This window comes from Cinclus cinclus, chromosome 4 (genome assembly GCF_963662255.1).
Source record: "Cinclus cinclus chromosome 4, bCinCin1.1, whole genome shotgun sequence".
Lineage (NCBI taxonomy): Eukaryota > Metazoa > Chordata > Aves > Passeriformes > Cinclidae > Cinclus > Cinclus cinclus.
The window spans coordinates 1430861-1458322 of record NC_085049.1 but is presented as its reverse complement, the minus strand read 5'-3'; positions in this window follow the sequence as shown (position 1 = coordinate 1458322).

Genomic DNA, 27462 nt, shown 5'->3' with positions numbered 1-27462 from the left:
ATTAACGAGTACGCCTCAAAAGTTCATCCCGCTCGCCCCTGCCTTTCTTTTTTCCATGTTTTCCAGAGTCTGTCCGCACCAGCTCTGGCGCAGGAGTTCCCTGTCAGCTTTCCAGCATAGCAGAGGTGTGTGTTGGCTGGTGATCAATGTCAGCAATCGCTATCCAGCTAAAAAGGAATAAAATCCTGGTCCCCTGCAGATGCAGCCTGCCTCTCACCTCTCCCTGGCTAACCCATGGAAACACATCGTCCAAAAATATACCTGCAGGTCCTGGCTTAGTGTCCTGCGCCCAAGAGCCAGAGATCCTGGAAGTGCATCTATTCCAAAGTTCCCCACTCTCTTATAAGGGCAGGTGCAGGAAAACTGTGCTGCTGTAGCAGAAGGAGATTTGCTGGAGAGGCTCCATGCTCCAGGGCTGGCACCCTCCATCCAGAGGGGAGGGCACGCGTTTGGAGACTTATGTAGAAAATATGCCTCTCTTCACTGCCTCCTTTTAGTTTGTTGAAGCCAGTGCAAGTCTTTTAGAAGCCATTTGGAGCAAAAACTCTGCTTCTGTTGGCTTTTATCTGCTTCTATGACACAGTTTATACAGAGAGAGAATACAAGGACAAGCCCTTAATGTAGAAGGAACAAAACAAGGAGGTATTTGGCAGGGCTGCTATGTGTCCTTCTGTCTGTAGTAAATACTGAGTGAAAGTCATCAAGTATTTTTGTGTCCTAAACCATGAGTCAGAGCAGTTGGCTCTCTACATCTTTATAAAGGAAGGTATCTATAGAAGCAAGTACACTGAAGAGCAACCCTTTTATAAAATACAGAGGAGAAAAGAAAAAGGTGGGGAGGGAAATGGAAACAAAAATTTTAATCATTCTTAGGATTATTATATTTTTTTAAAAACAGTCTTTGGCAGCCAAGAAGTAGTTGTACATGGAAACTTGAGCTATTTCCTTAAAAATAAATTTTTCTGCAGTGGGAAAACTGATCTGAGGGAGTTCTTGGAAAATTGGCTTTGCTGCTCTACCATGGGTGAGTAGGGCTTGCTCTCCAAGAGCTCAGAGGTTAGTGAACTTTATTAGGACTAATCCCAGATTTTTTTAAGGCCTATTAAAACAACTGCCTTGGGAAGAAGTCAGGCCTGCAATATTTCCCTAACTTGTTAAACAGAAAATTCACTCTGGGTATGGAAGAGGCTAAGGAAGAAAAGATAACAAACTATAAAAAGAGAATAAGAAAAGAAAACTGAGTTCAAGTAATAATAAATACTCAAGATGCAGTTCTGAACTGTGAGCAAACATTAACCTTTTATGCTTTTTAATATCTGTGTTTTTAAAAAAATATATATGTAGTTGTAGTGTTTTGTTAGAACATTTTGCTCTGAGTCCTTTCTGGGCTTTTAAAATGCATTAAAGATTTTCCAAGGCAGAGATTTATGTTTGTATTCCCACAGCAAGAAGTTTAGCAAGGTGTAGGAGTAGACTGGGACACAATATTGGCATATCAGGACTGATATGTGCTTTGCAGAGTTTTGAAACCAAGAAAAATGTTGATGTTTCTGCAGGCAACTGATCTTTTGTTCCTGTGCAGTCTCTGTAAATACAATAAGATTGCTCCCCTGGAAATGCTGGTAGAGCATTGTCAAGCTTGTGGATTTCTTTTTACCTTAGAGATAGAAGAAAAAGAAAGCTGAAAGGGGACAAGGAGAAAGTTTTTCAAAAGTTTTTTTATTATTATTTCCCCCCCCCCCCCCCCCCCCCCAAAACCCAGACCTGAAGACTGATTCTAGAAAGCTGAAACACTTAAATGGGTGTGTAGATGAGTGTAGATCTACTTGTACTTTAGTTTCAGGTGTGGAACCCTCTCCCCTGGAAATGATTGAGTTCTTGATGGCTAGAGCTTTTATTATTGAGTAAGATGTTCTAGAAAAAAGAAATAAACTTTTATACCAAGTTTACAGTTGACTTTCTTTTTGTAATGCACTAAAAAGTTTGGAATTGTCTGTAAGCACGACATAATGAAATGATCAAATGGTATGTAAGGAGTGATGAGAAAACAGCAGAATGTAGAAAGGCACCACAGATGAAAAAAGAGTGTTCAGAAAGAAACATTTGCATATGTGTTTTCCAAGTCTAAGTCCAGTTGTGCTTCTGTCACAGTGAATTGCAACTCCTGCTTATTTTCTTCCCTCTTGTAGCTATTCTGGGCTAGGCTGTGCCTGCACTGGCTATTGCAGCTTCTGATTATATTATTAGATTATTATTATTATTATTATTATTATTATTATTATTATTATTATTATTTTATTAGGAAGGTTATTGCAGCCTTCAGATCTCTGCTGTGCATTTTTAACACCTGAAATTAAAAATAAATTGAGGTGCTGGAAAAAAGTTTTAGTTGTGTTCAAGTTGGGCTGAAAAACAATAGTGCTGTTGGAAATGCAGAGTGCTGGAGTCACTCCTGACTTTCCAAATGTTAAAGTTTTATTGCTTGGTACTGACAAGCCAGCTATAAATAGGAGTAATAACAATAATTTTATTTATTGGGCACCCTTCTGTCGTTAACATCCTGTTAGATGGCTCACAAAAGGTGTAATCTGCTGTTAATGTCCTGCCAGGAGCCTCGTAAAAGAAATAAAATACAAAGGCAGTTTAATGCTTAATGGTTTATGCTTTTTCTTTCATGTTGATGTAGAAGATTACAGTAAAAAGGCCATTTTTACATCTTCACTGAAATTAATGGAGTTTCAACAACTTATTTTGGATCTGAAAGGGGTCCAAAATACGTTAAGACTTGTTGTTTAGATTCAGTCAGCTGATGCTTGAGCACTTGTGATTGATTTGCAAGATACCCCAACTGATTAATTAGAAGCTTGAAATACTATTTCCCCATCTAAATTCTGCTTCCTGCAAACCCCACTTGTTATAAAATGTCATGTTCTGGAGGCTCCTCTTCCCCATCTTCTGACTAAATTGCTGTTTCTTGTGCTCATTCTATTCATCTTTTATGTTGCTCATTAACAATGTTACGTTTTATGCCCCGTATTGTTCACAGTCTACAAGGTTTTTATCTCTTAGATAAAAGCAATCTACTTGATGCACAGCTGGTCTCCAGAGTGATCTGATTGCTGTTGTGATAGGCTCAGACACCTGACAGTGCTGTGCAGAGCACCTCTGTGCTGTTGGCAAACAGCTAAATTAAATTACTTGCAGATGAACTTGGCTTATAATCACATATTTGAAGGATTTTCAGATTTATGGACAGTCTGTGGTGCTTTCTAAAATTCTGCAGGTTTTGATTGGCCTCACGGATTTCTTGAGGAATGAGGTACAGCTCAGCTTGAGCGTGATTTCCTTTATCCTTTGGGGTGGGAGCAGGGGAAAAGCAACTTAGTGCTGGAGAGGAAATCCATGTTTCTCTATTAGTGTGGACTTTGCTGCCTAATTTCTTACAAGTCTCTGAGTTTGTGTGGAGCCTCTGCACTGGCCCACATCCTTCTGTGAATCCTGTTGTGAGCTCCTTGCCCTTCTCCACGTCTCTGAGACCCTGGGCACTCTGATCCCAGCTCAGTTTTTTGGGTAGCAGGGTACCTCACTGTTTAGGCACTGGAGCATGATGCCTAAATTTTCCTTGCTGATTTGGTCCTAAAATGAGACTGGTGGCATCCAGCTTCTCTCCACCGTGATTCTGTTTGCACCTTACACAATCTGCTCATTCTGAAACAAACAGAAACCTCTTATTGCCAAAACTCATGACTTTTACTCCAACCTCCAACACATACTCATGCAGAGTTAGCTCATCATAAAGTGAACAGGAGGGTTTATAAAAAAAAAAAAAAATGAATTGTTTAATGCACATGCTGAGACCAGCTTTTCTTACTTGACAGCTTTTCTTTCTTTTATTGAATATTGGAGTTTTTTCTATTTTTTTTTTTAAGCTGTCAACGAGTTTCCAGAGGGTGTCATACATAGGTGGTACCAAATACACTTACATCCCTAGGAATAGATTACTTAGCTGGCTTTGGTCCCGAGATAATCAAATCGTTGTAAATCCTGGGTGATTAGGCATCATCACATTCTAGCTAAGGTTAGCCCTGGTCACCTGGTTGCCAAGCCAAAGCCATTAGAATTTTTTGCTCATGGCAAATATAAATCCCATTTAGATTTGATTAATTTTTCAGAGTTTTTAAACCTATTTGCTCTAACAAGAAGTGTGCCATCCTCTGTGGGCTCGAAACTGTTTTACAAAGCCTTTTCTGTGGCTTCTTAAGCACTGTCTGGCTTTGTCCACACTTCATTAAAGGCATGTAGTGGCTCAAGAGGATTAGGATAACTCAAACCCAGCCTTTCTACTCCCAGTGGAAATTAATCTCTTGCAAAGAAAGCTGTGCAGGTTTTGTTCTTGCTTTATTTCTTAAACTGCCTGTAGCTCTGTCATCATTTCAGTGTTTAAAGACCCCAAGCCAGGCATAGTATAGTAAAATATTTGATTGTGTCTCTCCCTGATAAGGTCTTGTATCAGCCTAATTACTGTATCTTTGGCCTTCTAAGATATTTCCTGCAGTAGCAATGCCTACTGCTCTAGATACAGCTACAGACATACCAAAACTAAAAAGGCTGAGATTTTTCATGGCACAAGTCGAGCTGCTTTTCCCAGCACTGTTGGCTGCCACCGCGATTAAAATCTTCATTAAAGATTTTAATTCACATTCATTCAAATCTTCCAAGGCCAGGTTGGATGGGGCTTGGAGCCACCTGGTCTGCTGGGAGGTGTCCCTGCCCTGGCACGGGGCTGGAAGCAGATGATCCTTAAGGCTCCAAACCATCCTAGTGGTGCTGAAAGGTGTGGTAGCAAATAATTGCACTCTGCTTCCAGCTGCTGTCATGGTTCCTTTTTCTACTTCTTCCTCTTTGTCCTACATTTGCACTTCGTTTTGTTTTACAAATAAGAAGTAATTTCAGACTGTACTTTGGCCGTGCCAGTTCATAATTCGTTTTATTCCTGAGAATCTCCTCTACTGAAAATTAACTGTACAGATGTCTGGGTTGGAATACTGGAGCATCTGGGAACAGGATCCTTAATTGAGTTCTGTAATGACACATTTTTGCAAGCTTACAGAGAAAAGATAAAAGCTGAGCTTGATAAATATTGAGGCTAGACTCGAGATTCAGCTGACAAGATAGTAAAGCTGTGAAAACTTTTCCTGTGGAACTTCAGCAGGCATAGGGAAGCATCAGGTCTGAATATGAAAGTAAATATCTCATAGTTCTGATGTCAAACAAATCTCGCTTTTTATGTGGAAGTTTTTTTTATTCCCCAGCTGTGAAACATTAGGGCTATTACTCCTCGTGAGGCAGGGCCTAGAGTAAGATGCTCACATTTACCATAAATTTTCTGTGCTTTTTTTATGTGAGCCCTTCAACTTTGATAAACCTGCTTCTTGCACTTTTCTTATCCCATCTGTATACACATAAATATCTTTCTTATCTTAGACAAGAACTTCAGGTCAACATTATCTTTTTCAAATGTCTTTATAGTAACTGCTTTTCACTTCTGCTCCAGTAACCATCATACAGCAAAAGCTCCAGCATTCATTCCCAATGTATGGGAATTTTACTGCAGTTTCTCATGCTGCTTCATTTTGTTGTTGGTTTTATTTTTTTTTTCCTCCTTTAAAGAAATATGTTTTGGCAGTGGAAGTTGGGAAGGGTGGTGTGCAAGTTCATCCTGCCCTTCATGACTCCCATAAAAAAAAATAAAAAAAACTTTATTGTAAAAAAACAAACAAAAAAAAACCAAACAAAACAAAAAAATCCCCACAAACAACAAAAAAAAAATCTACAAATATTTGCATTTTCATTAAGGATGGTTAACAAGTCTATAACTGCTCAGCTGTTTCCAATGGAATTTTCATGTTGCACCTTCTGGGGGTGCAAATCTTGCTATTTAAAAATAAATAGACTGATATATAGGCAGGCACACCAAAAAGAGGTAGCACTGCTGACAGCTCCACTGCAGCTTTCAGCCTGTTAACATCAAACTCCACCACTAAATCTCTCAGGGTAAACTATGCAGAGAGAGAAAAGCCCCAAGGTATTAAGAGTGATTTTGATATAAATTCCAATTTTATTTTATGACTATTTTACAGCTGCTTCTAGATATCTTCTCTCATAAACTACAAGGTACAAGGCAAATGCTACATCTTTTTTTTTTTCTTTCCTTCTGCAGGGTTTCAGACAGTTGGTTTATTGTGACATGTTAGCAGCCTTTTCTCTGCACTGCACGTTCAGAAGAATGAATTTTAATGAGACTAAGCTAGCAGAAGACCCATAAAGAAGATGCGATTATGTTTTAAGTATTCAGAAAAAAAAAAAGTTACATTAAATTTACACATTTTGATTTTGTCTGTGACAGTCAAAAGAATTAGACTGAGAGCATATTGCAGAATCACACAGTGGTGAAGGCACCTCTGGAGATATTCTAGTCCACCCCCTGTGCTAAAGCACTATTTACAAGGGGGAAAAAAAAAAAAAGTGTTCTTTTTACTTTGTTCTTGTTCTACAAGAAATCTTCTCACTCTTGCTGTGAGGATGATAATGCCACAGTGTTTTTTGATAACTATGATGTAGTTTTGCTAGGTAGCAGAAGGTAACTTTTCATCTTTAAATGAAAACATAATTAATTGACCTCTTCATCCCTCTAGCAGGTCAGCAAACATTAAAAAATTATTAAATAAATGTTGTTTACAAGCTGTGTGGGAAAAGTTGGCAGCATAGATCTGGTTGTTTTTAGATTCCAGCCGTGCCCAGAACCTTTGATGTGCAAGGGGAAAGCAATTTAAATTGTACTTATATAAATCTGTGATGCCTAATAGATGTTTATTCCTGTCCTAGCTGATACCATGCCCCACCAGAATGTTTTAAAAGTGTGAGCTGAAATCTTTTCTTTTTCTTTGCTGGTGTTACACATGTCCTTATGGATATTGTTGTTTCTCCTTGCTAGAGGCCTTTTTTCTCTTTTTTTCCTCCTCCATCTAAGTGTGTATTTGTTCATAGACTGAACATGTGAGCAACAAATAGTTTTGCTTCCAAGTCTCTGAAATCTTCCTCTCTTGAGCCCTGTTAATGATTTCTAATTTTTAGTGTGGGATTAATTTTTCATAAATACAGATTAGCTCAGCATAAATATAGTAATCAGTGTTATATTATGAAAAGCTCCAGCTAGTTTTAATCTTAAAGGACTGGGAGAGTTTAGAAATGGAACTTTTCATGGCCTGGTATAAAATCTCAGTTTTAATTTACCATAAAATTCTGTTGTTCCTTTCTAATCTGAGTGTCTATATACATAATTATTTCAAAGATAAGTATTTATACATTTGGATCTTGCATTTTGAACACAACTCTGTTTTAGACTAAGGACATTCTTGATGATGGAGTCTTTTTACAACTTATGTGGTTGTTCCCTTTCAGTTAGTTTTAAAAAATACATTTCATATAAAGTTGACGCCTCTAGACAGAAAATAAAACAATACAAACACAGTGATACAAAGGGAGTGGTGGAACAGAGTGTGCCACAGTAAGTTGTCAAAGTATACCCAGGTCACATCTTGAATATCCAAATATTGTGGAAAAACTGCTTCTTTTTTTATTTTTTTTTCTACATTCCTGTCTTTCAGAATAATAATAAAAAAAGGATAATCTATGTAGTGCATTGAATCGTGCTAAATGATTATTGATGTGTTGGTCATTAATTTTTCAATGACTTATCAAACAAGAAAAGCACTTGAGCAATATTATATATATATATATTATATATGCAATATAAAGCAAAAAAGCCAAGATGTTTCCTAAAGTGCTTTATCCTGAAAAACAGGAGCCTGTGGAATGATTCCACACAGGAAGGGAATGCTCAATGTTTTTGCCCCAGGCTGAGGTGCCACTGATAGCATCTGAATAAATTGATGTTTTTACAGAGCACAGACTCCCTGGGGGATGCTTCCTTGGGTTTAGAGAGCAGTTTATTTTAGTTACAGCTTTTGCTGTTTATAGCCAGTTTAAGGGGAACTGAATTTTGTCATTTGTCACTTGGGAGAAGATTGTCCACAGCAGAATCTATTTCCATTGGTTTAACCAAACAAGGTTCTAATCTCAGCTGGGTATTCAGCTACAGCACGTGTAGAAAACAAGGCACATAAATACTCCAAGTTTATGGTATGTTTGGATTTGGCTGAGTTTCTCATCTAGGCTTTTAAGATTCTCAGTAAATAAGTAGCAGTTTTCTTCCCTCTTTTCTCTGATCATTGCTACCATTGTTGATTAAGAGCTGTAATTCAGAACAGAGTTTGAGGAAGCATTTCTGCATTTCCCTGTTGTGTAATCAGAAATAGCTCCTGGGCAACAGGCTGCAGTGGTTTTTTTATTGTATTGTTTTTTTAATTTTGATTTTTTGATTTTTTATTTTTATTTTTTTACAAAGAAGATGGGCAGACAAGCACAGAACTGTCAGATCTCCTCCTTGATGAGGTGGGGTTTAAATGTGTTGTTCACTTGGGTCCTTCTAGCTCCAGTTCAGAGCTGTTTAGTTTTAGGGGCATCTGCCACAGAGGACTGAACAGTTATCCTTTATTTTGAGACCAAAAAAATGAAAATTCAGTTTGAGTCACCCACAAAGCAGAGGTTGGCCTCTCTGTGAAAGGATGTAGCAGTTTTGCTGCATGCAGCTGGACTTCAGTGCAGCTTGTTTTACTTTTGTCATTTGTGAATTCACAGCTCTGTATTTTCCAGGCACTGCTTTAATCAGAGCCCCCTGTGTGAGACAGATAATTCTGCTCACTCCATAGCTGATCTGGAACTGTGAAGTGGGGCTTTCTGCTGTGGTTCCCCCTCCCTCTTTGGCATCTGAAATTTTTTACCACCTAAGTCTCGCTTAGCTGAGCCTGAAAAAAAAAACCAAGAATAAATCAATGTCTCCGTAGATGAATGAAGCAACATTGCTGGAATAAACAACTCACTAAAAACAAAACAAAACAAAGCAAAACAGAACAAAACAAAACAAAAACTCCTGTTCTGAAGATCCAACTGCATTCATGGTCACACTGGAAAAGTTCTTCCTCATGTTCAAGTGGAACTTCCCATGCATCAGTTTCTGCCCCTTCAGATTTCACAGAAGCAATTATAAATTCATTCAGGCTACCCAAGTTTCCGACAGTATTTTGTTTTGTTTGTTTGTTTTTGTGTTTGTTTAATAATGAAAAAAAAAGCTTTCAAGTAAGGAAACAAAGTTGTTTTTTTTTTTTAACCTGGATGCACAAGTTTGTGCTGTAGATCGCAAGGGAAAATTTTTTGTGTCTTTCCACGAGAATGTGGAACATGAAAAAAAAAATGCAGTGAAATTATGGTGAAAGAAAAGCTTATAAAGACTACAGAATTATAATAATATATTAATAATTCTAGTGTCACAGTTCTGGGTGTCTCTTAGTACTGTTCTCTATGAAGAAACGGCTACCAGAGCTATTGTTACCCATTTCTCTTCTATTATGTCTTTTATTTTATTTACCCATCAGACCCACTGCAACCTCAGCCTGCTAACTCCTGGTTTGGACAGAACTGAAATGTGGATTTGATAAAAGAAGTCAAGAATTTTACCTGAACAATAGATCAATCGAGTGGCAAGGACTTGTAATGGATTTTTTTTGGTTTTGGGGAAGAAAGGTCTCTTTGTCAGAGACAAAGCACAAAGCTAACTTGAGAAAAATTTTCACTGATAGTGCAGTTATATCCAAAAATAGACAACAGGTAATGGTGATTTATTCAAAGGTGTGAAGACTAATGTCAAAAGCATTTTGTACCATAAAGCAAAAACCTCAAGTAAAACTTCGCCACTCTATCTCAATGCATTATTTTTAATTTCTTTTCATAGCTTTGGGCACAATGGTTCCTTCTTAAGGCAGAGATATCATACAGGTCACCCTTCAGATCCCTGCTGTTCTATATTACAATATTGTGCATTTAGATTCCAGTGTTCAATTAGCTATTGTGTGCCTGTTTGGATGCACAGCATGTTTTTATTTAAGGATGGAAATTTTCTGGTGCTCTTGTTAAATGCATCATGATAATTCTTATTTTTAAAATCCTGTATCTTTGCTGCTTTCTAGTCCAGATACAGGAGAGAAATTTGACTTGATCTCACAAAGTGTTAGAGTGAGAGAAATTAATTCCTCTTCAGTGATAGAAAAAAATCAATTCGGGGTGTGTCTGTGTGGTGAGGTTTTTGTATGGCTTTTTGTCGGGTTTTGGATTTTTAAATTTTCTTTCATTTTGGCTTGATTTTTTGGTGTTTTTTTGGGTGGTTGTTGTTTTTTCAATTCAATGATCACTCTAGTGTGCTAATTTGGGAGTGGATGAGGAAAAGCTTGCAGTGCATGGCAGCATGGATTATAAAGATTATGAAATTGATATGTATAATAGAGGTAATACTCAGATTATCATTAATGACGCTGAGTCCAAACTTCCAGAATTTTTTTTTTTTGTGAGGAAAAGCCAATTTATAGCTTTTTTATGGATCTTTGTTTGCCCTAGTGTGAGCATACACTATATAAAATTTAAATTCTGGATTGCCCCTAAAGTAAATCCTTTGAGATGCTTCTAAGCAGGCTAATGGAAATCTATCCTGGTTTTCATCCTAGGCAAATTTTTAACTTGTCTCTCCGTTGGTTTTCAGTAGTTCTGCTTTCAATAGTCTGTAGATATATAATTAACTTTTTCTTAATAAGGAAAAAAAAACCTGAAAAAGCAATATGCAGTGGTTGGTGACCCTGTTATTATAAGGATGTTGCTTAGAGGCAGTTTTAGGCTTTTTTTTTTTTTCCTGGTTTTAACCTTAGCATCCTGCTCAGTTCCATTTTAGAGTGACATCCTAATACTGATGTTCTTAACACTTAATACTAGTTATGTTTATAGATAGAAACCAAATCATGGAAGAACAAATAAATGTACAGATTTTAACAGCCTGGTCAGAACACAATTGCTTTATAGGATGGCTGATGGTATAAATCCCATAAAGAATTATTTCTGAACTTAGTCTGCAAATTTTCTTTGCTAAATATAAGCTGAATTAAGGTTTTCACTTCTCTTTCAGAGTGACACTGAGACACTGAGTAAGGCAAAGTGAAGTACCTTGAACTGCTGGGTATTTAACTGCTGTTGAATATCCTGCATTGTTTCATGGATATTTACTCAGGGTAGTGATTTCTGCTGATAACCGAAAATGAAATAACTACTCCTCTTTCTTCTTAGTACTCTACAGAAAAACACAGGTATGAAAATGATCCCAAAGCACTTTGTTAAAACAAAAGCACAAGAGGGATGAAGGAATCTGTGATTTTATGAATCTCTCAGGGTCTTTTGTTATTTATTTTTTTCAAGAAGTAATTAGCTTTATAAATGCTAAATGAACATTTATTTTACTTTCTCTTTCCTGTGCAAACTACTTTCACACCTACTTGATCGTGCATTTACCTTACCCTGACTTTCAGGAGCATCTGCAGGTGTGTTGTCAGGAGGGGAAAATGAGTGCCCTGGTCCAGTTGTCCCACAGCTTCTCAATAATTTGCATCTTTGCAATAATTACATCTTTGCAATAATTACATCTTTGCAATAATTGCAATGTCCGGCTTTTTGTATTATTTTTGAAGAGGCCTGAGGGATGGTATAGCAAATAATGAAATTTAAGAAGTGGGGTTTACTTTGAGTCTGTAAATCTTGCTTTGTGGTAACTACTGTTTCTGAGGGAAGAGGGAAAGAACAGTAGAGAAAAAATGAAAAGAAGGAAGAAGAAATGAGCTTGGTATCTTGTCAAGAAAAGATCCTGAGGTTTTCCCTTGTTCAAGTTAGAAAATGATGAGCCCTATTTCTAATCCCCAGTTCACAGCATCAGAGCACCAGGTAGTTATTTCTTGCATCTGTTGGACATAAAGGAAGGTATACCCTAAAGAGACACTCTTCATAAACACTGAGCACCAGAAATACTGCTTGTATTAAACTGAACCACATGAATAGTACAGGAGTCGTGAATTTAAATTATTACTGGAATTTGGAGAAAATGGCAGTATTTCAGCCATTAAATAACAACTTTGCTTTATTTCCGGAAACAGAAAGTTATTAAGTTTTAAATCATATTGATGTCGTGGCTCAGATGCATTTCTGATTCTCCAACCATCAGTGCTGTGGTACAGCAGATTTTTTTTCCTCAGAGGTCTCCAGCCCACTGCTGTGAGATAGCTGAACTGTGCTAAAATGGCTTTGTCATACTAGGTAAAAGTGCAGCTCTTTGGGGAGCTTTTGAGATTTTGTCCCACCCGCGTTGTGTTTGATCCTACAGTCCTGGAAAGGAGATATCAGAACAGTTATTAAAGCTAAATGAGTTATTAAAGATAAACAGCACACAGAGTAGCACTGTCACAGGACCTTCCCCCTGTTCCTTGGATTTTGCCTGTTTTTGTGTCCTTAACACAGCAGGACTAACTCACATTGGTACATGCCTCTCTTTGTAGTCTGCAGTGCTCAAGGCTTCCCCATCCCTGCTCTTCCTGCACCCCTCCCCATGATCCCTAACTGGTGAAATTAGGTTCTGGTGAGTTGGAAAAATAAGTGCAGAAACAAATGCTTGCTTGTTATGAAGCCTATAAAGGGCTTATATCAGATAGCAGAGGAGGAGAATAAGTTTGATTGACACAATTTCAGCAGAAGAAGCCAAAATCCTCCCTTTTCTGCTTTAAGAAAGGTGTCCTATATGATCCTGTGAGAAATCATTTAGTCTTTCCTCGATTTTGTTTATAAAGTAAAGTTTACTTCAACAAAAAGATGCTGCATTTACACAAGTGCCAACAAATAAATACAGTTCTTGGATAAACAAAAAAAACCCAGCTCTTGAACTGTAAACTCAGTTTGAGAAGTCTCTCTGGTTCATATTGATAGGTAAAATAACAAACAAACAAATGAAAAAAACTGGAAAAAAAACCACATAAAAAACAAGCAAAGAAACAAAAAAACCACCTGGATATGGTGACAATAAGCAAAGAAGAGATTTCTCTGGCTTTGAGCTCTCTTGTTTCCTCAGTTGTTGCTTTAAAAGGGGAAACCCAGGAGAAGATGAAAAGAGCTGGTTAGAGAAGAGACCTGACATGAAAAGCTCTGAGACTTGAACATGCAGGAGTTTCACCCTTCTCTTCACCAGAGACACAAAAGATAACCAGAAACCAGAATACTAAGCAGGAGAAAGCACAGCTATAGAAGAGTTTCAAATCCAGCACAACCAAAATGATCTCCAAGAGGAAAAGACCTTTGGAGATGGAAAGAAGCACTGAGCATCACAGGAGCTGCAGCTGGAGCTCAGGATGGCTTAGACTGTGTGAAAGAAGTCAAGGCAGACAGGTAAAGTTATTTTCAGGTACATGCACAAAAAAAAAAAAAATGAGACTAAGGAAAGAAGGTTTTAAGTTAGAATAAGATAGAGAGGCAAAATGGCAAAATAAATAATGCCACTCACAATTTTGTAAGGATGATGAGGCTGTGTTGGGCTCTCAGATAGGAAAAGACAGGAAAGAAAAAGCAATGAAATCTGAAATGCAGTATATTTATATTTATTTATCTTTGAGTAATAAAATTAAATTCAGATTCAGCAGCACAAACTGTTATGTCCTTTTTTTCTTTTTTTTCTTTCTTTTTTTTTTCTTTTTTTTTTTTTTTCTGGTGAGGATTAAAAGCACCCATTTCTGTTGTCATGTGCAGGCTGTAAAACTTGTGTGGGTCTCCTGGGCCACCACTGCTGTGGTGTGTGGGACAGCAGCACAAACTGAGAGTGAGATGGGAACAATTTCAGGCTCCAGTTGTGGAACAATCCTTGCACAGAGGCAGGGCAGGTGCTGCCCTCCCACCCAGCTGTATTGGAGCCTACAGCTCTGACCACTGCTCCTCCAGCAGGAAAAACCCAGCCTGGGCCAGAAGTGCTACAAAAAGGATGAATTTTAGTTTTTAAAGAAGCTAGCCAAGAAAGGGAAACCATAACATCTCTGCCTTTTCACTATCTAGTAAAACTAACTCTGAAAAAAAATATTGTTTTGGTAATGGAGCATTAAAATAAGAAACATCACTGCTAGGGAACCTTTTGCATGGGGTGGAACTCTTGAAGTGGTTTTGGTTTGGGGTGGGGGAGAAATTCCATCTATTAGCAAACAAGCTGCCCACTTGTTTAGAGTCACCATATAGGAATATTTGTATGAGGGAAAAGGAAAACAGGTTTTCTATACCTCATACAAATATTCATATATTATTTGTAGCCAAATCTATTAAGGTCAGCAATGCACCACAAATGGTGTTAGTCTTTTGCTGCTATGAGGAGTGTTTTTATTTAAGAAACTCCAGTAATCCCACATTCCTAAAAGAGCTTGTGTGTTACCCCTTTCCTCCTTCCCACATTCCTGAAATTCTCCTGGATTTGAAAGATAAGGCTTGACTTTTTTTTTTCTTCAAAATTTAATATTCTTCACTTCAACAAATACATTTGTGTGATCCACATGAAGGCAACAATAAGATTTGGGGTTTTTTCCTTCTTTCTGTATAAGGGAAGATAAAATGGAAATAATGGTTCTTTAAGCTAATTAAATCAAAGCAACAGCAAGGCAGCCACATAGATTAAGACACTTTACAGGAAATCAAATTAGGAATAGGTTAAGGCCCTCTTTTCTGTGCCCCATGTAATATATTTTTAAAGCCCTACTCCTTATCCTTAGCTTTCTTGTGCCATTTCTCAATTAATTTTCTCCTCTCAGAAATAAACATTTTAATCAGCATGTACAATAACACCAATCACTGATGGTAATTACTCTAAGTAAAATAGCTTTTTTTACTGTGGCAAATATAAAATGACATTTCTAATTATGTAACATCTCTAATGCCTTAATGATTTTAGCCATTTTCCATGTTTGTACATGAAAGCTGGCTCCATATTTTACTGTTACCAAAGTTGCACAGAGATGTTATTGGGCTTTAAATGTTTATTGTCATCTTAGCAAAGTGGCTTTTATTTTTTGTTTATGTTCTAAAAGCTTGGCAGAGTGATGGCAATCCACAGACTAATGGCCAATCTGGGCTTGTGCCAAAGGAGCAGTAATAGCTACAAGCACAGAAAAACCATCAGAAGAGTAAATGCCAAATTAATCCCTGATGAAACTCTTCTGCCTTAGCGCACTCGCGCTGGAAAACGCGCAGCGTGCATCCTGTCAGAGCCCCTCATTTCCAGGGAGATTGCACACATCAGGCCAGTCCAGCACACGGGTTCAGCCCTGCCTTTTTGTCTGCAAGGATCCCAATCCACGCTTGGGCTGTGCTGTGTTCCCTGACACCTGAAGCAGCTCACCGTGCTCAGTCTGCCCCTGAGAGCCCCCACAAGTTCCCCCTCACCTGGCAATTCAGCCTTTTCACTCTGGATAAACCCAGTGATAAGAAAGTTTTGCTAAAGACAAAGAGCTGGATGATTTATGGCAACGCTATTTTTTTTTTTGTTTCTTTTCCCTGAACGCTACCATTTTGATACTTGCAGCATTTAATCTTTTAACCTATTAGTTCGCTTATTTAATCCCCCCCAAAAAGGAGATTTTTTTGAGACAGAGTTTATGAGCTTATTGTCATTAGTTGTATCCTTTAGAGAACAGCAATGTGCCTTTGCTGCTGTTGCACAAATTTAAATTCATGATGCTTCCCCCCATGGCGAGAGGAGGAAAGAGGAGGGCTCAGCCTCCACACAAGGAGGTGTTGGAAAACTTGAAAAGTGCTATTTTACAGTGATGATGCACTGAAGAAGAGAGCTGCTATAGGCTGAGCCACTCACCTCTGTACTCTGTCATTAAGAAAAAATTGTTTTAGTCAAACAGAGGGACACAATGCCTCGCCGATTTAAAATGGATGGCTGCAGAACATAGTTTGGACATTTCTTTTTCCCCATCCCTGGCATTTTTTCCTGCATTCAGGAGTGTATTTCTCCATGACTTCTTCAGTCAGCTGCACAGCCAGTGTGAGGAACTCTTGGCTCTTCTTTATCCACATGGGCTGCAAGCCCTGAAAGTTGAATAACTCTGTATGGTTCTCTGATCACTGCTTGTGGACATGGTGCTTCCCTGGCCAGGTGAATTCTTTCAGACCTGCAGCAATCTCTTCTTTTTTCTTCTTCTGTCTTCCCAGTCTGCTTTTGATACAATTTGTCAGTAGGACTGTAATGGTTATCATCCCAGTGCCTGTAGGAACTGGCCAAATGTAACACATTCACTGCTCTGTTTTCTGTCTCTGCTACCAATTGCTGCAGCAACCTTCTACATTATCTCTCAAAAGTTTTACCCAGTTGTAGCCTAGCCTAAATCCATCAAAATCCTGGCCACATTCATGTCTGGGTTTGCAGCCATCCCTGCTTGATTTGTTTTTTATTGGAGCCTTGCTGCTATTATTTACAGAATTTTTATGATCTCCTCATCAATCATTGGAGATCATGGTATCTTGTGCCTTGAGCTGCATATTATTGGTGGTTTGATGAGTATTTCAGCTGATGTTATTTAATGTAGTTTAATGCTGTTATTTTCCCTGGGTAAGAGAATGGTAATTGTCCTGAATTCTGAGCCTTCGTAGTGTGAAAAAAGATTTTCTTTGGTGATTCCTGCCAATACCATCTGGTTCAAATGCCACTGTGAACTCAGATTTCTGTAGTTGTTCTAATAATTCATCAGGTCTATACCTGCACCTGCTGGGGAATGAGACCACATTTATTCTCTGTAAATCTGTACATAAGCCAGTGACCCACCCGGTCTGGAAATCTTCATTACATTTTTTTCCCAAGGTCTGCGTCACACTCTTATCCCTTGTTAAAACAATTTCTATGTATTTTTAAGCTTAACGAATCTTTTTCAGGATAAACTGGTTTATCTGAAAAGCATTTACTCAGATATGGACAATGTGGTCATTGAATGCAAGTAATTTTGTGTTTTCCATTAGACCCCAGGAAAAAAAAAATCCAAAACCATCATTTCTTTCCAGTTGCATTCTCTCACATGGGAATTTTTGTGTTCTACCTTCCCCTTTGCTAGCAGTGATGTTCTCGATTTCTTGTATTTCAAGATTTCTGTTCCCCTTTTACTGTTTAAACATACTAGCATGTTAAACGCTGGGAGTTTACAGTTTTAATTCTGGTTCATAATTGCAGTCTAGTCTACTAAGCCTGGCAGGCTCATTGCTAACAGCAAGTTGTTGAGTGGAAAATATTGGATTCACACAGGGAGATTGCAGAAATGGTAAATTTGTTTTCATGGTCTATATTCTGTGTCTTACCAAATTGTTGTATTATTGTGGATAGAAAAAACAAAGGTGAGAAGTTTCTGGTGGCACCAGAATTAGGTAGTATCAGTTAATACATTCTGAGTTTGAATAAAGGCAAGAGGATACACAGCTCTGTGTGGTGAAATCCTGCTCCAGCACTTGGAGTGTAGAAATAATGGTAGTTGGGAGGTGAATTGGTGAACTCGCATCTGTTTCTCCTGTTTTATAACTACAGCAATGCCACATATATAAACACAGCCAGGTCACATACATGTAAATTAAGTTGTGAACCTGCTGAGGGTGTTACTAGAATAGCCTGCATGCCCTGTGCAGAGCAGCAGAAGCTTTATACACAGTGGGGAAAGTCTGACAGTGCCCAGTCTGCTTTCCACGGCCGGAAGAACAGCAATAGCTCCAGAATGTGTGCATTGAACAGCCCCAAAAACAAGTGTGAGAATTGTTTCTCTGTTTCCTCCAGGAGAACAGCTTCTTTGGGCTGATAATCAATAGGCATACAATCAAGTCCTCAAAAAAAAAAAATAATAATAATATTGAGCTGTATGTCATGTCGCTGTATGTCATGTTTTTATGTAACACTTTCCATCAGAGGTAACATGAATGGTTTAAGACTCAGTAGAACTGAGTGCCAAAGAAATGAAATAGTGAAAATCCTTCCTCTAGTTTCACTGAGCTGTGGGGAAGGCACAAAAGGTGTAAAACGTTGTTCTGTGTTACAACCAAACAAAGCAAAAGAAAACAAACCTTGGGCATGATTGTTCCAATATTATTTTTGTTTCTTGGCTGCTCCTCCCTCGTGTCTACAGCAGATTGTTCTGAGCCAGGACCAGCAGTGTCCCAGTGCCTCACACAGGTAAGTGCATGTTTAGTGTGTGTTTGCAGGTTGTTCACCATACCCTGATAATATGTGATGAAATTGGATCAGCACTAGAGGAAGGCACCTTTTGAGGTGACTTTCCTGTCATGTTAAATGCTGCACCTCCTCTTTGAGTGTTTTGCCCTCACCCATCTACAATAAATTCTCAGCTGTGTTACCCAGGCCTCTCAAGAATAGTTTACTTCTTAATGCTAGTTCTGAAGTCAAAGCCTCAGGCATTTTTTAGTACTTTTCATAATCACATAAATTTTTTTTAAAAACTGTTATTTATTTATTTATTTATTTATTTATTTTATTTTCCTAAAGTCTCTCTTTATCTCAGCATGCAACTCAGGTCTCCAGCACTGTAGGTCTGTCGTGTAGCCTCAGTGATCTTTCACACTGTGTTCCCAAAAGTGAGCTGGATTTGCTGTAGGTCTGATATCAGCGCCTGAAATTTTTCCTGTTAGTGCCAATGGCTTTTGCAAAAGTATTTCTATCCCTGTCTATGGCCCTTGTTTTTTTATTCTCTTTGCTCTTTTTTTGATTAGAGGATTGTATCACACTTGCTATTCAGGTTAGTTGTCCTCTCTTCCAACACTGTGCAAAGACACTTAATGCCACTTAATGAGGAACTTAATTAAGTTCCTCAGCAATTCAATTCCTCTGTGAGTTGGCCTAAAAAGAAAATGTTGGACCTAAAAAAAGGAAATGTTGGACCTAAAAAGGAAATGTTAGACCTCGAAAGGAAATGTTTCTTTCTACTCCGTCTTCTGTCAGCACTTGCAATTTTCTGATTTCTTTTGTGAGAGCACACACACACACACACACACACAAATCTCTTTTGTGCCTCATCATCTTTGATTGGACTGACTCCTAAGCTTTGCTGTCCTACTCCTAAACTTGTGTGTTTTTTGGGAAGCAGTTTGGGAATATCTCATCTTTGCTGCTGTGAGGAAGGTGACAGCTAGTTTGTCAGTAGTTCTGTGGCTGTGCTCCGTGTCTCATTGTTACCTACTAAAATTAGTCCAGTTATTGTGTAGCTGTTCTTTCCCTTGAATTTTGAACCATCACTGTATCAAAGAATTTTAGCACATCATCTTTCAGCCTTCTAGAAGAAAAGCTCTTTTTAGCTCCTTGAGACAAATGGAATTGAAAAACCCAAGCATTTCCATTGCCTTCAAATGCAGTTGGTGCTGCACCCATGCATTAACACTTATTTGCTGTGTTAATCTGGGACGATTTTGAGGTCTTGGGAGGCCACTCAGAGTGAAAGAATAGTTATGCACTTTGTTCATCACTATTTCTGTTCTCTTGGAACCACAGTCCATGGATTTAGGATGGGCTTTTTCTTAGTTAATTATAGAACAACTTTGTTTACCACTTCAGGAAATGTAGAACAAATGAGAACAGGCTGTTGTGAAATGTTTGGGTTTCAGACAGAATTAAACTGAAAACACACATTTCTAGCTTGTGTCCGTGCCCATGGCAGGGCAGGTGACCTTTAGGGTCCCTTCCAACCCAAACCATTCCATGATTCTGTGTCCAGAGCCACAGACACATGTTGGGATGTCCAAAATAACACTGCTGAAATTATCTGGAGTGGCTCAGCTCACAGGCTGTTTGTACCATTAAAGTACACCCAAAGCACTGTTGGCTGTCAAATTTTAAATAAAGTAGTTTCTGCTTTCTCCCATCTTGCCGTAAAATATCTGTGGCCTAACTGACATGAGAAAGCATTGCTGCTGCTCTGAAAGAAGCAAACAGAGCTAAGCTGAAAAGCAGAGTTGCATTTCCGTATGATGATTTCTTCATTGGCAAGAAATGTGCCAGAAAGTATTCCTGGAAGTCTTGGATAAGTCTTTCTTTAATCAGAGATCACAACACAAGGAATGAGGAGGGGGAAGAGCACTGTGGCTTCTCTGACAATTTGATTTTGTATTAAGCTGAGCTACTAATTCTTACGAAAGCAGCGAGCATTCGGGGGAGCTTCATTGTAAGAGGCTTGCACAGTTTAACACAGAAAAAAAACAAACCAGAAAATGAATAAGATTTTTCTTTTATCGTTTTATTAAACTTCTCTGGGGTGCATCAGCAATCCACTCCACAACATCTCCCATCCCCTCACCCCTTCAAATCCATGTATTCCACACTGACTAGTACAACATGTGAAGAACGATACTACAAAGAGACTCAGAAATAGGGAAAGATCCCTGTGCCTTCCCTGAATATGTTAAAATAGTCAACAAAAACATGGTAATTTCAACTCCAGTTCATTTGATCTAATATTAAATTAGCTCCTCTTGGGATATCCACTTTTTAATCAGTCAGAAGACTTTTGTATGCTCACGTTTTTCTGTGGGGTTCATTAACAGTGAAGGAATTGAACAGAACTGCATCAAGTAGAGATGAGAGACTTCTCCTCCATGTTTCCCAGATCATTTTGACCTTGTGATATTTGGGATGGTTCTATCAAAAGGATGAAATCTACTTTACTGTTTAGAAGCAGGGCCATTATTGATGTCAGCTCCAAAACATGGGGATAAAAGGTCCATTATTTCTCAAAAATCCACTGAGTCAGATATCTGAGGTCCAAAATCAATTCAAGGGTTTGGTTTGGAAAAATGAGATGTAAAGGCATTGGGAAAAGGCAAAGATAAGGTGAAGTTTTGTTCTGAGAACAAGTCCATGTGAGTGAGGTGGTGGGAGGATCAAAGGAACAGCAAAGCATACGGAGTTGGGAGATTTTTTGTATGTTTTATTTCTTTTGTTCTTTACTTGACAATTCTGTTTAACAATTTCTCTATGAAAGATATGGTAAATCTCCTTGGACTTACATGTAACCACGATAGAAGCAAAGAGACTCTGAAAAAGGATTTATTACCATTTATTACCATCTTGCAAGACTAGAACCTTTATGGCAGTGGAGATTGCTGGCCATGCTGCTATGGGCCTGTAATTTCCTTTTTTTATTTTCTTTTTTCTTTTTTTTTTTTTAATAGTGAAGAGAAAATATATTATGGACCTTTTTTATGTAAAAAACCCAAACTACCCAAAGCAAAAAACAACCCTGCACATACTCTGGAGTTAAAAAAAAAAAAAAAAAAAAAAAAAAAAGCCCCTTGAGTCCATTAACTTCATTGGATGCAATTCTAAAAGAAATAGCTTTGGATTAGCTGGCAATTGAAAATCCCTCAGGAATGGGTTAGCTCGTATACATGCTACCCAAGAGAAAACAAAATTGTCACATATTTTGCTTAAGGTGTGGGAGGAAAAAATCAAATCAAATAGCATTTTACAAGTGCATGTAATAACTGGAATTTAAAACAAGATATGTATTATTCAAGTAATTCTAAGCATGGTGTAGTAAATTTTTCATGAAGGTTAAGAAAAAAAATGACAGAAATATCATTTAAACTGAGTGTTTTTGATGCTGAACTTGAAAGTGGGAGATTTAATAGAACTTTTTTTAATATGACGAGTCTCAGATAACATCATATTTGGCAAAGTGCTTTATTGGTTTTTGGATTAGAGTTTTTTTTGTAAATTTTTCTTTTCAAACTAATAAAATTGATGTAGCTGTCAGTTTGGATTTGATCCCTATTTTGTTTTGCCTCAACAGTGTAATCTCAATCAGTCCAACTTATTTTTATGCTGCATTTACCAGGTATAAAGATGACAAATCACTCTTGTCTCAGGGCTGATATTTTATCAGAAGTTTGAAGGGACATCAGGGCTGAGGGCAGAAGAGGAAGATGAGGCTCAGAAAAAGAGCTGTGCCTGGGCAGATTTTTCCTTTCTTTTACCCCCCTGCTCCATAGTGCATTAACAGCCCCACATAAATGAGATTTGCACTGGTCAACACCAACTCATTTGTCCTGAGCACAGGCAGCAGAATCCATGGGGAAAGGGGCAAAGGGATAGCTTTTATTTTAGTTTTAGGGAGCTGCCAAGGTGGGTCCTGACCTCCACCTTGCTCCTGAATTGTGTCCGTGGTGCCACCTTTGAACCTTCTTTTGTTGTTTCCTTCCTGATTCCTGCTAAAAGGGGTGGTCTTGAGAGACACCCAAAATGACCTCAACTCCAGTGCACAGATAAGCAGGTCTGCGAGCAGCAGTGTGATATAGAAACGCCTTTACTTTGAGGATTGTAGTGGCTTTATGCAGACTTTAAACACAGAAAGGAAAGGACTGTTCCTCTGATGCTTTCATGCAACACAAGTCAGAACGAAGTCTGAATCTCAGGTGGGATGTCGAGCTGCCATGGCAGAATGCTATTATAACAAGAATTAAATTCTGATAGCTTGAGAAATGTGAGTTTTCTTTCCTATGAATTTATATGCTTTTTTTTTTCTTTTTGTAATTAGGGTTTACCTGAGCTTTTTGATTCAACAATATTTTATCTCTGGCCTGTAAGAAGAAGTTGAGAAGACAGAAGTCCCCTGAGCATCATTTGTTGATCAGACAAAATGTTTCAGGGCAAGAAGTTGCAGAGAAGCATTTTTCAATTACAGTTCCTTAGTCCCTAACTCGTGATGACTCACAAGCCAGCAGGAATGTTAGCAGTGAATTTATCCTCTGAGGCTCCATCTCATGTGGCATTTGAGATGATTAGAGAATTAGGAGGTGGGATTAATGTGAAATATCAGGCACAGGAACAGCTTGTAAAGTCGGAGGATCAAATATCAACCTTTGGAAAGGAATTGCGAGCTCTGAATCAGAATTACAGTGGTCTGAAAGAGAAGGCTGAAAGGGCTGGGCATTAATCAGTGGCATCAGAAAGCACACTCTGGGCCTTCAGAGGAAAATGGAAGTGACAGAAAATTAAACTAAAATTAGGAACTTGAAGTTGCTTGGCATGAGGAGGAAGAACTGGATATAAGTGAAATGGGGACAAGATCTAAGAGCTGCTTGGGCTTGGCCTTTTAGCTGCTGTTGGAGGGCCATAGAGATCTACTGTTCTCATCAGGCTTTTTCAGTTTTCACAGTTAACGTAAGTACATTTCACAGTGGTTCCGTCTTTAATGAAACTCTCTTATTTTCTTTCAGAAAGCCATAAAGAAGTGCTGGTGTAAATGAAAAGCTCAGGACGAGAAAATCACTACAACTGCATAAGGAATCCATTGCATGAAAAAACAAAATAGATATATTGTCTTCATCTGGGAAAGTAAAATCTGCATCTCAAGAGTAAAGCACTTTCTCACCAATACATAACAGTTCTCGGGTTCTGAGTTTTCAATTGTCTACTTTCAAGTTCTGCCTTGTGTATACCTGTGAGTAACAAAAAAGAAATGACAAAGCTCTTTCCTTGCACGTTTTCTTGGAGGAATATGGTTAGACACTTCTCCAGGAATAAACAAATGGAGGAATTTAATAATTTAAGAGGAAGTGACTCAAGTTCAGAGTGGATCCAGTGGCTGAGCCCTGATCTCTCGAGGCTCTGTCCAGGTGCCAGTCTTGGACAGCAATGCTGGGGTGGCTTTTAGGATTTCAGCCCTTCTCCCCTCTGTGATTTGCCTTTCTCTGAAGGGCAGTAAAGGAATATATCAGGGGCAGCAAAGGAATATATCAAGGGCAGTAAAGGAATATATCCCTCTGTGGCAAGGTAAAGCAAAATGAGTGGGAGCTCTTAGTCCTTTCCACGTGGTCTGTTGAGGTCTGTAAATAGTGGGGGGTGTTGCAAATGGCACCTCAGTAGAGAGATGACAAAGACAGGAAGGACAGAAATAACAATCATGTCTCAAAAACCAGATTATCCTCAGCACTGGCACGAGCTCCTTTGGTCAGCATTAAGGAAGTGCAGCTATATGGGGATATAAAACATGGGCCTGCTGTCCATACCACACCTCAGTGCCCTGAAAACCCTTCAGCTGCTAACGTGGCTCTTTCTTCATAAATGCTCAAGTTCTGCTAAGTCAGAAACATTTTAAAGGATTTTATACCATCTTTTCATTATTTAGCATGCAAAGGAATTTACTTCAAAAGACCTTCTTGGTCTAAATTAGATTTTATTTCCCTCTGAGGGCAAGGCCAGTTTGTACTCTCACAAGCTCTGAAAACCCTGAAATGCTTTTCCAGCTTTAATGAAGGTAAAAAAGAAATAGAAACCCCTGATATTTTTGGGGTAGGTTTTTATTGTTATTTTTTTAAAGAAAGTTGCTGTTTCTATATAATGAACTAGACACAACTAATTAGCTAAGGTACCACAACTGTGAAGATTCAAAGCTATCATGTTGACTGCAGGATAGTCTTCATGTTCACAACCATCACTGAGCTTGTCTGCTGCTTTTAATAGTATCAGCATTTACGAAAAAAAATCTATATATTTTAATATATTTATATTTATATTTATATTTATATTTATATTTATTTTTATTTTTATTTTTATTTTTATTTTTATTTTTATTTTTGCATTGATATTTGCATTGATATTTGTATTCATATTTACATTTATATTTTATATGTTTTACACACTTGATGTATTTTATATAATGTAACATTTATAATATGAGGTGTACACTGATTTCCTCTCTAGAAGCTGGAGGTGTGTGGGCATCCTGATCACTGTAAGAGGTTTTCAAAACCTGCCTGAAGCATACACAGAACTTCCTGACACAGAGACACAGTCACGTTTCATTTAGAAATCCCAGTTATGAAAACTGGGTCCAAAGGTCTGCTTTGAGTCAGACCCACAGGACAGATTTTCATTTATCATGACAGCTCCCCTGGTAATACAGACGTTTTCTTCACAGGAGATTTAATAAAGTACAACTGTAAGAGGAAGATATGTTTTGTGTTTTAGTGGAAACACGCACTTGTAGTCATCTGTCAGCCTGTATTGCTCTCACAAATGTGAATTTCTAGGTTATTTCTGCATGTGCAAAGGACTCTTTAATTCCCATACTAAAAGTGTGGGTGTCCTTGTAAAACAGGTAAAAGCAAGCTGAGTCTCCTGAAAATAGAGGGTTTTTTCCCAATAAACCCTTGGTTTCATGCTTATATATAGAAGAGAGAATATTAAGTTGCAAACTTTTTTTTTGCCCATTTGATTAGTTTCATTTTGTTCTTCCACACCCTGAACTTTCCTCAGGGGTGTTTGCAACATTTCCCACTGAAGTGTTCGTTGCAAGTTTAATTAACTTGTTGCTTACTTTCCTTTCTGCTATTCAACTTGAATTTTAATGCATTTAGCATTAATAATGGTCTCTGCCTTAAGGAATTTACAGTAAATAAACAGGGATATGTACAGTATCTGACAGAAAATGTCTTATTTACAGTGATAAACTCTCCACTTGTGAAGGCACTCAGTTGTAGAATGGGCCTTGAGTGAAAGGCACCAAAAATAGTTTGGTTTTAACACAACTTCCTCCTCATGCCGGGCAGCACCTTCACAGAAATATTGCTGGCAATGGCAATAACTGCTCCACGCTCTCACAGAATTTCAGAAACATCAATAACATTTAAGGAGGATTGTTCCCCCTCCCCCCCCCTTCCTTTTCCCTTATAACCTTCATTATTTTCCTCTCCTCAACTCAGTGCTCTGATGAACGAATGGACGCACACAGAGCACCGATCCTTGCCTTATTAACCTCCCGGATCTGATTTTATCTGGCTGAGACAGACCTTGGCTGCTGCTCAACACTTGCTGCTGTCACACGTGTTGCCGGGCATCCTGAGAGCCACTTTGTCACCGTAATGGATTGCTGGATGGGGGACCAGCTCGCCCCTGTTCAGCAGAAGAGCTGAGGAACAGTCATCCTTTTGGGAAAGCGTCCAAGCTGGCGACCCCAGTGCTCGCTGCGGGGATGGAGTGGCCCCATGTGCTCTGCTGAGCCTGGGCCCTGTTTGTTTGTTCAGCACTGATGATTATTTCTGCAGCAGAAATCCTAATTCAGGCATCTGGGTCGTGCTGGAGAACTGGGCTGTGGCCACTTTGCTTCCTCTTGCACCTCTCATGACAACTCCTAAAAAGGCTCAAGCCGCTGTTACTGAATTGAGAGTGGGTCTCAAAGGGGCTCTGGTTCCAGGATTTTAAACCTAACGCCAGGTCTAACCTGTGTGCATTTTAAATGTGTGTGGGAACACATCAGTGAGACTTGCATGCAGAAAAGAATTGCACTCACACAGTAGATTTCACTTTCCAGAGCACACGTTTTGGTGTGGTTTGCATGCTTACCCAGGCTTTGGGAAGTGGTAAATTTGAAATGTGGCCGTGCAAGCAGAAAATTGCTCACAGTCTGGCAGAGAAGGGAGAGCTGTGCCTGGTGCTCAGCTGCTGGATGTGCATTGCTTCTTCTGGTAAACACTGAGAGCAGTTCACAGTTGGTTTGATTGACATAGCATATACTGAGGAGACGTCCTTTTATTTGAATGTTGGAATTATGGAGCATAAAGTTAGCAAAGTCCTACGAACAGCCATTTTTATTTGAATTTAAACTCTCTAGTCCCTGATGTTCAAAGCCCACCCCCTCCTCTGCTCTAAGTTAAGTGATGTTTTCAGCAATTACTGGTTTCCATGCTTAGCAGTTCCCTTTGCCCACTGCTTTGATGGTTCACTGGAATGTTTTAACTGGAAAAAATGTAATATTTCCAGAGCTTTCAGTGTGATAAGTGTTTAGCTCAGGGGCCAAGTGTGGGGCAGCTGGGCAACTCCAGCAGCATGAGGAGAAATGAGTGGATGCTGCATTTCCATCTCTTTTGTGGGAAAAACTGCTCCCTGCATCATCCTCGGCAGGCAATTTGAAAAGCTCTGGTTGTGCATTGGGCTCTTTTCTTGGTCTTGGAGCAGTGAAGTTTACTTTCTGTCCAGCTGTCAGAATATTTTACAGATCATGCTTGTGATTTTTCATTTGCCTGAGATTTCTCCTGTTTAATCCTCAGTTCAGGTCAGGACCACAGTCATTTTCTGGTTTCTTTTTTGGGAAATGTTTGATTCATGTGAAAATAAATGCTCAAAATTATTTTTCTACATGTTTTTGTTTCCTTGTTTGCTTTTTAAAGTTACCTAGAATAATATAGGGTGGGGTGTTTTTTTGTTTATTATTATTATTATTATTATTATTAGGTTAGATTTTGTGGCTTTTTGTCTGTTTATTATTATTATTATTATTATTAGGTTAGATTTTGTGGCTTTTTGTCTGTTTGTTGCATTTTTGTCTGGTTGGTTTGTTCGTTTTTAACCAGGAAAGCCATCTTAGAACTTAGGAAACTTTTGTGGTGGAATAAGTAGTCTAGCAAGTT